This window comes from Cygnus olor, chromosome 9, assembly GCF_009769625.2.
Source record: "Cygnus olor isolate bCygOlo1 chromosome 9, bCygOlo1.pri.v2, whole genome shotgun sequence".
NCBI classification, from domain to species: Eukaryota; Metazoa; Chordata; class Aves; order Anseriformes; family Anatidae; genus Cygnus; species Cygnus olor.
The window spans coordinates 19,610,909-19,624,511 of NC_049177.1; the positions used below are offsets into that span (position 1 = coordinate 19,610,909).

The following is a 13,603-nucleotide window of genomic DNA, read 5'->3' on the forward strand; positions in this document are numbered from 1 at the left end:
CACTGGAAAAAAAATATATCAATGAGCTTCAAGGCCTGTTGAATTGCACATGGGAAGGAGAACTGGTAGGGTCCAGGGACGGGTCCAGGAGGCTTTGCTGGCATCCAACACCAGCTTTCGTGCTCAGATGGCTCAGGTAGGTGCAGTCCTCCTTTGAGCTGGAGGACTGGAGCCCCAGCCATCATCCCACAGGGAGCCATGTGCCTGTGATTCACCCAGCACATTTCTGTGGGCTCGAGGGCACAGTTTCATGAACATCTCCTTTTCCCTTAGCTAAGAGGATGGTTACAAAACATACTGAAATTTGTTTTTTACCCTTTAGAGCTTCCAGAACTTTGTGCTCATCTATCTTACGTTATTTTTCTTTCTATTTGTGGTTTTGAGGTCATGGCTTGAGAAATGTTAACTCTTCAAGTGAAGTTCGGAGCCAAAACCAATTCTTCTTGGAGGAAATACCAGCATTTCTGCTAGTGCCTCATAGCTGAAAAACAGAAGTGAACACACAGTAATTGATTTATCTCGCTGATCAAAAGGTGCCTCAGCAAAGTCATGTACTCATGGAAAATGCTGTGTGATAGAGTTGGGTGGATAGTGCAAACAAACACAAACTTTCCCACAAATATTTGCTTGTCTTAAATTAATCTGCTTGGCTCTGCTCATGGCTCTCCAGAGTTTATTTTCCACAAATATTCTAACAACAGCTCATTGGCAGGAATACACACAGAAACCGCTCAAGGTAACATCTGAGGAAACTATTTTTGAAGGTCTGTCTTAAGGCCAGCATCCCTAAAACCCTGCTATGTCTGTGCCTCTGGACTCGGCAGCCCCGAGGAAGGGACAGCACATCATCTGCCTCCCTCAGAGGAGGCCAGGCATGGGGATGTGGCTCTGAGTCACGGCTCAGATCCTCATTTCCCTCTTGATGAAGATGATGATTAACCAGGGACAGCTGGAGAACTGAAGCTGCGTTTCTGTGAGAAAGAGACTCTAGGAAGGCTCTTTCTCGCTCCCTGCCTTTGCATTGCATGAGGGCAGGAGAACTAGGGGTGTCCCCTCCTTCCTCTTCCCTGCATGTAGATGACAGCTCAGCGCTGAGTCCCTGGGCTATCTTGCAACCATATGATGTGCCAAGGCACCCAAATATGTGGGTATGGGTGTACAGTCTTGTTGCACCCCAGTTTTGCTATCCGAGATGGCAGAAAGGTAGCCGCATGCAGGCTTGGGGGAGAATTTTCCTTCACTTCCTGGGACACTTAGGAAAGCAAGATCCTGCTGGAGCGGGCTGCAACATGAATCCTCCCGGCAGTTTATAAATAGCTGGAGAGAAGTGAACAACATTATTTTAAGTTCACGAACTAGTCTTCATATTCCTTCCAGCAATCACAAGGCAGTTTGAGTCAGACTTGTGAATACAAGGCTGGAAGCATCTTCTCTCTTCCGTGCTGGAGCAGGGGCGCAGGTCCCCAAGGGAGCCCCCGCAGCACACGTACCTTGCACTGCAGAGCCTGAGGCCCTCACGTCTGGCTTCATCTCAAGTCAGAATAAAATTTCCAAAATTCTGCTCAGAGATAAAGGGAAGAAGGTCAAAGCATATATATATATATTTTTTTTTTTTTGAGACTCTTTTATTTTCAATTATAAAATACAAGCAACAATTAAACCAAAAAGACATTCCAGAGTGAAATATATATATGTATATATTTCACAATGTTTTCTGTTTTCTAATTTATTTTTTTTTAAACTTGCTTACCCATTAGGGGAACATGCACAATTTTGAAAGCAGTTTGATGGAAACATGTATTTCATTGGGGAAGAGTTTTGAACTTATCCCATCAGCTCTATTAATAGTACTTAGCACTTACTCAGGTATCTTAAGCAGGGTTTCTCAAAGCGCATTACGAAAGTACATCATTAGCCCTATTCTAGATCGATCTGTCTAAAGCTGAGCCGGAATGTTTTTAATTTGACTTCTAAATCACCACTGCCAATATGTCTCTGTGAGCTACACTTGTACAGTCAGGAAATGAAACAATTTCTCATGATGCACGTCAAAATTGGCCAGCACGAACTGGCTACAGGCCCCCGGGACAGGACAGTCCACTGCACCAGGAATCAGGAGATTCTTCTCTGCCACCACGTTCCCACAGGGCCATTTGCAAGTCTCTGCATTGCGCATCTTTTTTTCGTCCCTTTTTAGACTGCTGGCTGCGTTTAGACTGGAAGTCCTCTGGAAAAAGCACTGCGGCATCCCTCGGCCATTGGTGGCAGCGCTACGGAGTGGGTGAGCCACGCAAATCATTTTGGAACAGGAGATGAGGCAAGGTGGAAGCAAAAACCATAAGCATTTTTGCACAACTGCTGCTAGAAAAGATTTTAAGAGCCCTTTTGGGTTTTGACGTCTTAAAAAAAAAAAAAATTGAACTGCACAAAAATTAGTCACCGAACTTACAGAAAGGAATGATAGACACAAAACAGGACCAGAGGCAGTTGTGATATTAGCAACCACCCCTTCATCACAGTGGTTATGTAGGCATTGAATGAGAAAGGCAGGAGGGTATGTTTGTAAAGAAAACCTGTTTTTCACAGGTTGCCCCTTCCACAGTGGCAGACCACAGATTGAGAAGAGCTGACTACCCTTCCGGTAGCAGTAATGCAATTACACTGCTCATAGCGAGGGAGAAAAACACCGGCTGATTTGCTTTGCGTCATGTTCTGTTAACCTCAGAATTAACCTTGCTGGACACAGATCTGTTAACTTTTACCATGCTCCCCCAATTAATCTGCTGAAGTCTGGGATAGAAATAGCTATCCACAGCTGTTACGAATTGATATGTTCCCTGTTGATGCTTGGCACTGCCTTCAGAAAAAAGAAAAGTTTCTTATTTTATTCTTTGCTATGAAGTTAATTTTTTTTTTCCTATTTTTACTATTTTTCACGCTCTTTCTTTGCAAACTGATGGTCTCAGACTGCTCGGCTTTGCTTTGATTGGAATGGAAGGCAGACTTGCTACTTGAGGACACTCCGTAATGGTAACTTCAGAGCTGTTATTTTTGTTTTAGAAAAAGGAAGGGTGGAGGGAGCTTGCGGGGTGCACTGCTCTAAGTGCATCAGGTTACACCACAGCACGCATTGCATTTCCAGGGCTGCGGGGAGCAACAGCCCCTTAGATGTCCTCTGCCCTGCTGGTAATGCCTGAACGAAACAGCCAGATCCACCTGGGGCCACCATCCTGCAAACGCCTGCTCACACACAGCAGCAGCTGCGGTTTTAGTGCATGCTCAGAATGGAAATCCCCAAATCTGCAAACTGCAGAAAAACGGCAAAATCCCCAAATCTGCAAAGCCACCTCTGCAAACCGGGGCTGTACATATGTACCAAGCAAACGTAGGCCTTTAGAACTGTACTCAGTGAGGTGGCTCTGATCCTTCTCACTCCTGTTTTGGGCTTCCATTCCTGACATTTAGGCACTGGCTGAATGTCGTATCCACAGAGTAAAGCGTTCATAGATCTTTTTGAACCTTGGTTGAAAAATTAACTTAACTACCAAGAGTCAGATGACGATCTTGGGGCTTGTGAGGGCTCTCTCTCTGCCAGTGTCAAACTGGAGGAAGGGGAGGAGGTGGCTGTCTCTTTTTAACGACAGGTTAAACCTTTCATACAGTGGCTAAAGTGTTTTGTTAGGTGTGGTGTAAAACCATGATTACAGAAAACAAAGTATGGGAAGATGTTTGAAGTGACAACAGTGACAGCAAACCCCCCACCAGCTGGTGACATGGCACAAACATAGCACACCCATGGCACAGACAGAGCAGCCCAGGTGCCCGGGCTCGCCTGCAATGCCCTTGGTGATGGATGCCCAGGCACAAGAGATTTCACCAGGCACACAGCTGCTAGGGCAGGTTGCTGCATAATGCCGATGGGGTCTGGTTTTCTTTTCCATAATCTCCAAAGTTGCCTTGATTCAGAACGAATGAAAGCATCGAGTGTCTCCAAAAGCTCCAAATAACTCGTGTTTTCTCATCTATGCCCTCTGCTCTGCACATTACTCTTTTGTTTGTCTTCCCTCAGCGTGCATCTAGAGGAGAGATTACAAGTTGCACCATCAGCAGCCAAGCAAGGTCTGAGCCACAAGGAAAGATCTGAGTCATCTCCCCGAGAGAGTATTTTAGCCATACATCATTGTTTGTTTTCAGGCAAACCAGTACAATTATGCAACATAAATTCTTTTAAAGCATTCGGGACTTCAGTTCAATTTAAAATCCTGTAGGTTTTATGGCCAGGATGAGTGATTACAAAGCGTGTGCATACAAATGAAGACTTAGGAAGAAGCATGTGGGGAGGATGAAAGGGTGCATGGAGCCTCATGCGCTCGCTGGGCAAGCTCCGGCCAGGCTGCAACAAAGGGTGGGAGATCTGAAGGGCCCACGTCAAAGGCAGGTTATGATATTTATGGCTCTGGAGCACGGTTTCACTCACCCAGTGCCATGAGCATTTTCTGTGATTGCAATCTCCTACAAACGCTTTTCTATGGGCTTCAGTAGAGCCAGGTGACTTTGTCTGGATTACCTCCTGATTTATGCTGCCTTGAATGGGGATGAGGATCTGATCTATTTAAAAACAAGACTCGGCTGCAACAGAAATAGAGGGAGGCATTAAAATATCTGCCATCTGAATATTTCATCACTCCGGGAAAGTGCTAAGCAGGGGCTTGAGGCTCAGATGCCATCCTCGGGCAGAAGGACAGGCTGGCAGTGGGGACACTGAGCCCACCCGCCCCCTTGCAGTGTCACCAAGCTCCTGTGGGGAAATCAGAGCCGTGGCTGAGCTGCTTTTACCCCAGCCCCTGCCTCCTTTCTCTCCCGAGGTAGCACCGCATCCCTGTCATTTAAAGACGTGGTGCTTGCTGCCTGCAAGCTCGGCCTCCGCTGCACAGCCCCAGGAGCTGCAGACCCAGGTGGGGAACCAGGACCTAGAGGCACAACGAGTAGAAAGCAAAGATCCCACAGCTTGGCTTAATGTGCTTTCTTCGAGGCATACTGTCATGGTTTTTGGAGGCCTGGCAGTTAAATCAGTTTACAATGCCAGCTACCTGTTTGTTTATTTCTCCTTCTGTACAGAGGAGTAGAGTCTACGGTGTTTTGTTCCCTCTCTCTCATTTAGGTGAACATACAGATAGGTTTGTGTCTCAGTATTCTGCTTTTACTTACACTGATGTAAATTCCACTGCAGCAGGAGGGATTATTGACAGCGGATCTGAGACGATCCAAGGCCAGACTCTGACCTATTGATTTTGCCAAGATTGCACAGGACGTATGTAGTTCATTGCAGAATACAGTCTTTGTTTGTTTTGTTTATTGCTCAATATATAACAATGTGGAATAAAGAACGACGCCAAACTGCAGAAATGCCTGAGGATTTCTCTTTAATTGAAATCAGGACTGGGATCAGGACTCCTTGTAAATCAAGAGCAGTCAGCCTTTGAGAAAATTCACTGCTTTTCCAAAGTTTACTTTCAAATGGGATTTAGCTTTAACTCTTCACCTCTCAGAGCAGCTCAGCTAAATAATCTTTAATGATTTCTCTGGAGCCACTATGTGCTGCTCAATAGTTTGAAAATTCACGGGCACAACAGATGCTGGGCAAGACTCTTGTTTGTACTAAGTGTGACCTGTAGTTGAGAAAAAGCAAATCCGTGTAAATATTAGAGATATTCCCAATATCGATCCCAATCGATATTCTTGAAAAGCTGGACTCTCTTCCGAATCAGGATTTTGGTTCAGTCCATTAAAAACCCAACGGTTGTCCTGGTAAAGTGATGACCTAGATCTGCATTTAACTTCAGTTTGATGCTGCTTTGGATTAACCTTTAACTCGGAGCTCTGTAGCCTCAGTGCCGTACGAACTCCTACCCACAAATTCCACCAGCGGGTTGGCTCCCGCCTTCCCGAGAGCGCCTCAGCCTCCAGGTAAATGGGTGCCAGTCGCTGTGAGCAGAGCAACATCACAGCCCTGATGTCCTAATTAGAGTCCTGTTGTTTCCCACATCAGAGCTCCCTGTGTGTTATGAAACAGCCAACCAAGTGTGGTGCTCAGCTGAAGATTTCACAATGCGACTTTCCTTCTCCAGCTGTATTTTTCCAAACTCACATTTTCAGAGGCTCTCATTTCAATGCGTTTATTGGATTGAGATGTCTCATAATTATTTATAACAAAAGAGCTCATCCTTCCAGCCTATTGTAAATGGGCAGCGCACTGAACGCTAAGTTAGCAGCAGCAGGCTGCAAGAGGAGCGGGCTATTAAGATGAATGCAGCAAATCTGAATTCTTCCATCCCCACCCTTCAGCAACCCATCTGCGTGTGGCTGGGAAGGAAAAGAAAGGGATCCTCTTCTCCAGGATAATAGCAAACGCTACTAGAGAGGAAAGAGGAAAACCCTGTTTATCCCTAGTAGGAAGATAATTGATCTCCAGCCCGCACACAACCGGTCTCAGAGCAGCCGGTAGCAGCACAGCAGAGCCTGTAGCAAACCAGAGCCCAACCAGCCTGTCAAACAAAAGCTTTATAGGGACACCAGGGAGAACAAAAGTAGCACATTTCATTCGTTCATCATAAATCTTCCCCTTTATTGTGCAGAGATGCTTGGCTGCCGAGCGCGCCGCGTTTCGGCGCGGGGGCCACCCCGCAGGCGGTGCGAGAGCCCCCAGGCCCCCCGCAGCCCCCCGGGGCTGCGCTCACCTCCTGCCAGCCCCAGCTGGTCCCCGCATCCTCAGACACCAGCAGCCCTGGGCTCCGGCTCTATCACTCTCTCTTTTATGTCCGCTGAAGGTAATAAAATAACCATTTCTAAATTTAACTAGCATTGCATAATGCAGCTATTTATTATGTAAAGCTGCTGTTCACAATGCCCAGAATATTGATCACTATAAAAAATGCAATGCAGCTAGAGCTCATATAAATTACTGTTACTGTTTTCCTTTCTTTTTGTTTAAAGGATCAATCAAAGGTCTAATTTGTTCTCATGAATTCACCTCTGCGTGGCATGCAAAGCACCAGGCAGCGCGTTGTTTACTGTCATTCAGGCTTGCATGCAGCACTCAACTCCGAGTCTGGCAGAGGATATGTAAAGATGACAATTTGTTCATTATCCGAACCATTGGAAAAGGCAAATAAAGCACACTAACCTGCTTTACTTCAAATCAGGTCAATTTTTTTTTTCTCTCAGCTATAAAGCAGCAGTGGCAAGCACTTAAAAATTCCAGCTTTATGACTGTATGTCATCATTATCACGTACAGCAGATTATGAATAGGTATTTTCTTACAATAGCACATGAAGCCTGAGAAAATGAAAGACGTTTTCCTATTCTTTAGGCCTTTTGGGGGTAGAAAGAAGGATGGAAAAAGAGAATTAAATATTAACAGAGCAAACAGATCACTAAGCAAAAAACAATTAAATAGCACAGCATCCATTCAACAATAACAGCAAATCATGATGCAACCGCTGAGCGTGGGGCAACATACTAATCATGGATTAAAGGCTCTGATTTGTGCCTCATGAGTATTCATAGGCAAAACCTGATACGTGGAAATATGAGGGAAATATGTTTTGTGGGGAACATGAGGTTATACCAGTGTCTGTGCAAAATGACGATGGTTTTTCTCGACTGTGCCTTTTTTTCCCTCTTATGTTCTTTTTCCAAGGAGTTGTTTTCCTCCTCTCTACAGAGTGAGACACAGAGTCTTTCCCACCTACCTGCACAGTCTTGTACTTGCCTGTACAAATGCAGGTGATCATAAAAAACGCTGCCATCATTCGATGTCACCCAGAAAATCAAAGGTTAGAATGAACGATAGAGCGCACCATCGCGGGCAATATCCCTCTAACGGCATCCAGTAGCCAATGTTTCCAAAGATGAATCACCCCTATAAACAGAGAATGAGGCGGTGTAAATCCAGCCCCGTAGCAGATGTGCTGTCAGCAATTGCACAGGGCTCAGCACGGGCAGGAGGCCATGGGAAGCAAATAGAAAAATTTCCTACCTAGGTGGCAGCTTCTCGTCTGTGCCATTAGAGTTGCCTGGTTTGGCTTCAGTGCAAGATTGCAGTTAGTCACACACCACTACACAACCTTTTTTTTTTTTTTTTTTCTCCAGTTATCTTCAGCTCAGAGTTTAGGAAAATAAAAAATGTTAATGGGCCAAATTTTGGCTTCCTAGAGAAATCTCCCCCTTCCCAGAGAAGACCCCAAGAAACCAGCTAGTCTATTCTGATATTGAGAAAAAGTGAAATATATTCTTCCTCTCTAGTCACTCCACAAGGGCGAAGAAGGTCACACCACCCTTGTGGAAAGCCGCAAAGCTCAGCAGCTCTTCTAGGATCAGCCCTGTGCCCTGCTCCTGGGCCTCACATCATGGCCCTGGACGTCTTCTGCTGGCCCCCAGCCACTGCTGAAGCCATCAGGTAAGAGATACAAGGGCAGCAGAGCTGCCCAGATCGCCTCAACTCAGGGTCAAGGACCAACATGCCTTCTCTTCTTTGCCCTTCATTCCCCATGCTCGTGTTCCACGCTCAGCGTCCACCAGCCTCTCCCCAGTCCCTTTACCAGCCCCACAAAGGAAAATCCTCTCTAGTGGTGTCTGAACACCGGCTATTTCCATGTAGGTATGGGGCCATGAGCTTTGTGCGAAAGACTCTCGGTAAACAATCCTTTTTATTTTCCACTAAACAACCACTCCAGAACAAGGAGGAGGCCACCAGTGAGTTCGGTGTCACTGAGGGGCCACTGCTGAGTATCCTAACGTGTCTGCTGTGCATATATCAGAGCAGTCTGAGGTAGCAAACTGGCTTCTTTTCCCCATTTTACAATTTGGAAAGCCCCTTATTTCTCCATCTACATCCTCATCTCTGACATTAATCAACAGTGTTGGTGCAGGGCTGTTTGTTAATATGGAGATTGGTCTTCTCCATCAGCCTCTGAGAAGTTGGCTCCCATTTGGCACAGTGAAAAATCCAGCAGCTAAGGCAGCACGTTTCTATAATCTTGATGGAGCTCGTACTTTAAAGTTCAAAGGAGCTTAAACAGCGGGAAAGCCCCTCTGGAAGATCCAGTGTTTTCATGTGCGAGTCAGGTTTTTGGTTGTGTATCAGTTGTTATTTTCAGTAGCTGGCGTTTCATTTCTGCACAGAAGCAAACGTAAAAAAGCAAGTGAGCAATTTATAATGAAATAATCAATGCTGGTGGTGAAGTCGCTGGTGCCTGTGCACTTAGCCTTGCCTATGATCAGAAATTTCTCTTGGGGGCAGCATTTCTTACAGAGATGGATGGATTTATTTTCCATCTACAAAATGTTTACTAGCACATCCAGATCTCCTGCTCCAGCCGTGCTGCTGGTTGAGGGCCAAGAGCTGCCCGGGCCACATTCAGCAGGGGAGAGCATCACAAAGAAGAACAGCAACCCAAAGGCGACCCAAAAGCAGGTCACCATCCCGTTCCCATTAGTTACCAGGAGGTAACTAAGGCTGAAGATGAAGTGGATAGAGCAGACTTTAGGCTGCCCAAAGTCACTTAATTCTTATCCACACGGCTTGCTGTAGTGCAGGAGGGGCGCCAGGTGAACAGTGCTTAAAAAAGCACAACAAAAACACCACCACTGCGAGCAGGAGGAGCTGTGGTGGTCAGCCAGGACATCTCCCAGGACCAGGCCCACACACACCTCTGCCACCCCAGGGATATAAGTGAGAAATGGAGCCCCAGCACGGGCAGGGCTCTGCCTCCTGTGTTGCCGAGGGACTTGTCTGAGTGGTGCAGGACGCGGACAGGCCTGTGGGCGAGCAGGCTGGGGCCTGCGCCAAGGTGGCGGCGAAATCGCAGCCAAGTCACAGTTTATGTAGGTCAGACAGCAGGCCGGCCCACCCACGTGCCAGGAGGCTACAGGGCTATAAATGTTTAATTGCTTTCCCCACATCAGTCGCAGCAGGTGAATGAAGCCCTGTGAGGTGGATGGGAGAAGCAGACACAGATCCTCGCTGTTACGCTATGAAAGACCGTGGGCTCTCAGACCCCGTGGGCTTCTGAGGACCCAAACCAGGTGACAAATATAGCAGAGGGCAGCTGATTAGCTGCAGGACCATTAGCAGTCTGTGAGGATTTAACTCTCCTGAGAGCTAAACATGTGAAGAGTACGGCTGAGGTTGGAAAGAAGGTGGTGATGAGTGGAGGACTGAAGAAACGAAGCCGTATGGTGAGCAAGACCAGACTAAGAGCAGAAGGGAGACCCTGCAGGGAACAGTCCCAGAAACCTGGATGATTACACAGCACAGAATAAACTGAGGAGCTTTGCATCAACGAAACTTCACAACCCTTGCCAGGCGGGACGTCAGGAGTTCAGTATTTATCAACAAAGCTGTGGGGACAGTTGTACTTAGAGCTAGCCTAACACGAGAGCTCCAAAACAGATGCTTCTGAAAGCAGGCAGAGATAAACCCAGGCCATTTTTGGAAGCTCTCCTCTTCTTTTTTCCCCTTTGGTTAGCTCCAGACTGTCTGGAAACTGAGGCGACTGATTTTCATCTTGCTTATGCGACCATAAATCAGAAGCAAAGTTAGCACAGGCAAGAAGGTGATGTGGATGTACCGGGCTGGAATGCCTGAGAACCACCTTTATTGTTATTATTAAGCCATAACTGCATGTGGGGCTATAAATCAGCCCACCCTGCTGAGCACGGAGAGCAGGTAGCTCCTCCTGCACCAGGACAGGCCGCAGCTCATCCCTTCCCTTCAGTGCTGTGGCTGGGGCAGTAAAACCCCTCTGCCTTTGTCCCTAAAGCTCAGATCTTTGTCCGTGCCTGCATTTGGCAGTGCTCCTCTGGACAGACTGTATGTCCTGCAGACCTCTGGGCTTCTTGTTAGATACAGCAGCTTTTCACAAGGGGAGCAAATACAGAGCAGAAGACTTCCCTGCAGAAATGAAGCTTGGCAAAGCGTTGACAGCTGAACTGGCTGTGGCTGGATACCCATGGCCTTCCCTTGCTGCCCATAGGTATGAGAACCTAGGTTCTCATGCCCATAGGTCATGAGAACCTTGCTGCAGACATGGGCAGCTCTGTTGGTGCTGCAGAAGATGCTACCGGTCACGAAACCATCCACCACTTCTTACAGGATGCTGCGGCACGGCTCAGACTTGTCGTATCTGGGTGTTAACAAGAGGTCATCCTGCAGCCTCCGTGAGTGTCGGTCTTGGCTTCACAGCCACCTCAAGGCCTCCTTTCGCCTGCTGCCTGTCACCTCGTACTTCTCTTCAAATACCAGGGCACTGCTTCCCCGCTGCAATGCTCTGTCCGCTCTTGGGGGAAGGGAGAAGAGGTCTTTATTTTTAGGATGACACTGAAGAGCTACAGAAAACATCTTGAAGGGTGCCTCCCCTCCCCCTCAGCCTCCACAAGTAAACATCCTCGCTTAGGTGTGCCTTTTACCATATTAATAGCTACTTCCCTTTCCGTAATCACTGGGTTATTGCTAAAGAAATTGCAGCAACGTTCATAGCCAGTGACCCATAAATGCAATACAACACCAAAGGTCGCAGAGTTATCTCGTGAGACAAACTCACTTTTGATGAATTGGTACCATTCCCTGGAATATTCTTACAGTAATTTTAAGAGTCATAACATCTTACCACGTGCTGCTTCAACTCTCTGACATGCAGCTAAAAATAGCGAGCGCTGCAAAGCCTGGGAGAGCAGCTTCCAGTTCAGATTGGAGCTGAAAATCCCGGGTGTTTCAGGCTGTTCGCATCAGCCTTTTGATTTCAGCACACCATAAAGACAAGGTTAAACTGAGAAGTTTGGGTATGAATCCAGAGCAGGAAGGGGACAGGTACAAAAACAGGTGCCTGCCTTCATCCCGTTTCTATTTAAAGACTCTTGGTATTGAAAGCCTGGCAGCTGATGGGAGTGCAGAGGCCAACCCGAAATGATGAGTGGGTACGAGCACCACGTTAGGTTTGATCTGTGCAGTCACTAAATCCAAGACAAGCTCACATGTGATGCTTGGGATAATTCTGTCCATGTTCATGTTGTGTTGTGGACCCTAGACAAAAAAAGAGTGTCACGACACAGTCCTCTTCTTCTGCCTGTCTGCCCATCCTAGTCTTCTAACAGGGACTTCTGGGTTATTTTCCTCGCAGAATATCAACACGCAAATAATGCAGAAAAATAACAGCAAATTTTAATGGTGCCCTAGCCCAGTTGTTAGACATGGGTTGGGTACTGCTTCTCTTCTTCTCTACTATATGAGGCTCCTAGGCAAAACCAATAAAACGTAGGGGAAAAAATGTGCACTTGCACAAAGCCTTTTGTGCCAGCAGCTCTCAGCGTTGCACCCACAACAATGTGTCGGGCCCCACAATGCTCCTTTGGGGTGGATTAACACCATCACATGCTTTTTGGATGACTGTTAGAGCCAGTGAAAGTCAAAATTAATTCCAGTGTGCTGTGCTGTGCAGTAACTGGACCGGTCCATCAGGGTATCTTATCTGAGGGTCCCAGGACCCTTTTCCTCAGCACCCACCACGCCGGCATGGGGCAGCAATGCTCAGACGTTCCCGTAACAATTTCCCAAATGAGGAAAAATGCCAGGGTTCAGCTGAGGGCACCGCAGAGGGTGGTTAGCAGGCTGTGAGTCTGAGAAGCTGAAGAAGCTGATAAAATCCCAGTTTCTGCTTATTTTCCCCTAAGGACCCATAGAGCAGGAAGAGCTGCTCTCTGATGCAACTTCTCCAGCAGGCGCAGCCCCAGAGGAGGAGGAGGACCCGCGTGCTGCCCGTGGCGCATGTCACCAGAGGGCATCACTGAGACTCCAGAGCCCGAACCCGCCTTGGGTTAGACCAGAAATGCTACGATCAGGGGCATCCCAGGGCTCCCCGATTCCCTGCGTTTCGCTGCAAAAACCCGGGGGTTGTGCAGGCATCGGGGAGCAGAGCTGCGGTGCTGCGCCCCCAAACCTCCCTGCATCCCCACCGGGCCCTTGTCCTTCTGCAGGGCCAGCAGCCCAGGGGCAACTAAATTTTTTTTTTTCTTTTAAATGAATGAACAACATAAACGCATAAATAAACACGGATCCTCACCATTGCAAATTAAGGCCATATTGCAGGGGAAATTGAATCCAAAGAATGCAAGCAGCCAAACAAACAAACAAGCGAGCAGCAAAAGAAAACCAATTATTTTGGAGGGAGTCGCAAATGAGCAAACAAAACCACGAATGGCCCCGGCCTCCAGCACCCCTGCAAGGGCTCCATCACAGCCCGCTGGGAGTGAGGCCCGGGCTTCCTTCTGGGGTCACTCCTGCCTCTCCGTGATGCCTCCGCTCCCTGTGCCTTATTTATATCCGATTAAAATGATTAAATCACGACACATGAGTTTGTGTGAGGAGCCTGGCACCATTTTTATTTATTTATTTATTTATTTATTTTGGTTAAGCCAAAATTTTCAGAAACGTTAGCCAATAATGCCCTAAACACAGGCTGCCAGCTCCTTTTGGCACTTCGTAGCCCAAAAAAAGGCTGCAGGGCCCAAGCCCGCCCAGCCGCCTGAACATGCGCAAACCGCCCG

General features: G+C 47.3%; 1 long non-coding RNA gene across 2 annotated transcripts; it reads left to right on the plus strand.

Annotated features, from left to right (window-relative positions):
• Positions 1 to 6: 6 nt before the first annotated feature.
• Positions 7 to 13,399, plus strand: LOC121074992. Of its 2 annotated transcripts, XR_005822673.1 has the most exons (6): positions 7 to 136; positions 385 to 505; positions 2,198 to 2,281; positions 2,967 to 3,030; positions 8,306 to 8,459; positions 12,731 to 13,399. It is a non-coding gene; the product is annotated as an uncharacterized LOC121074992 (long non-coding RNA). The 2 variants fall into 2 exon arrangements; XR_005822674.1 differs by lacking the exons at positions 8,306 to 8,459; positions 12,731 to 13,399 and adding an exon at positions 4,070 to 5,401.
• The last annotated feature ends 204 nt before the right edge of the window (positions 13,400 to 13,603 follow it).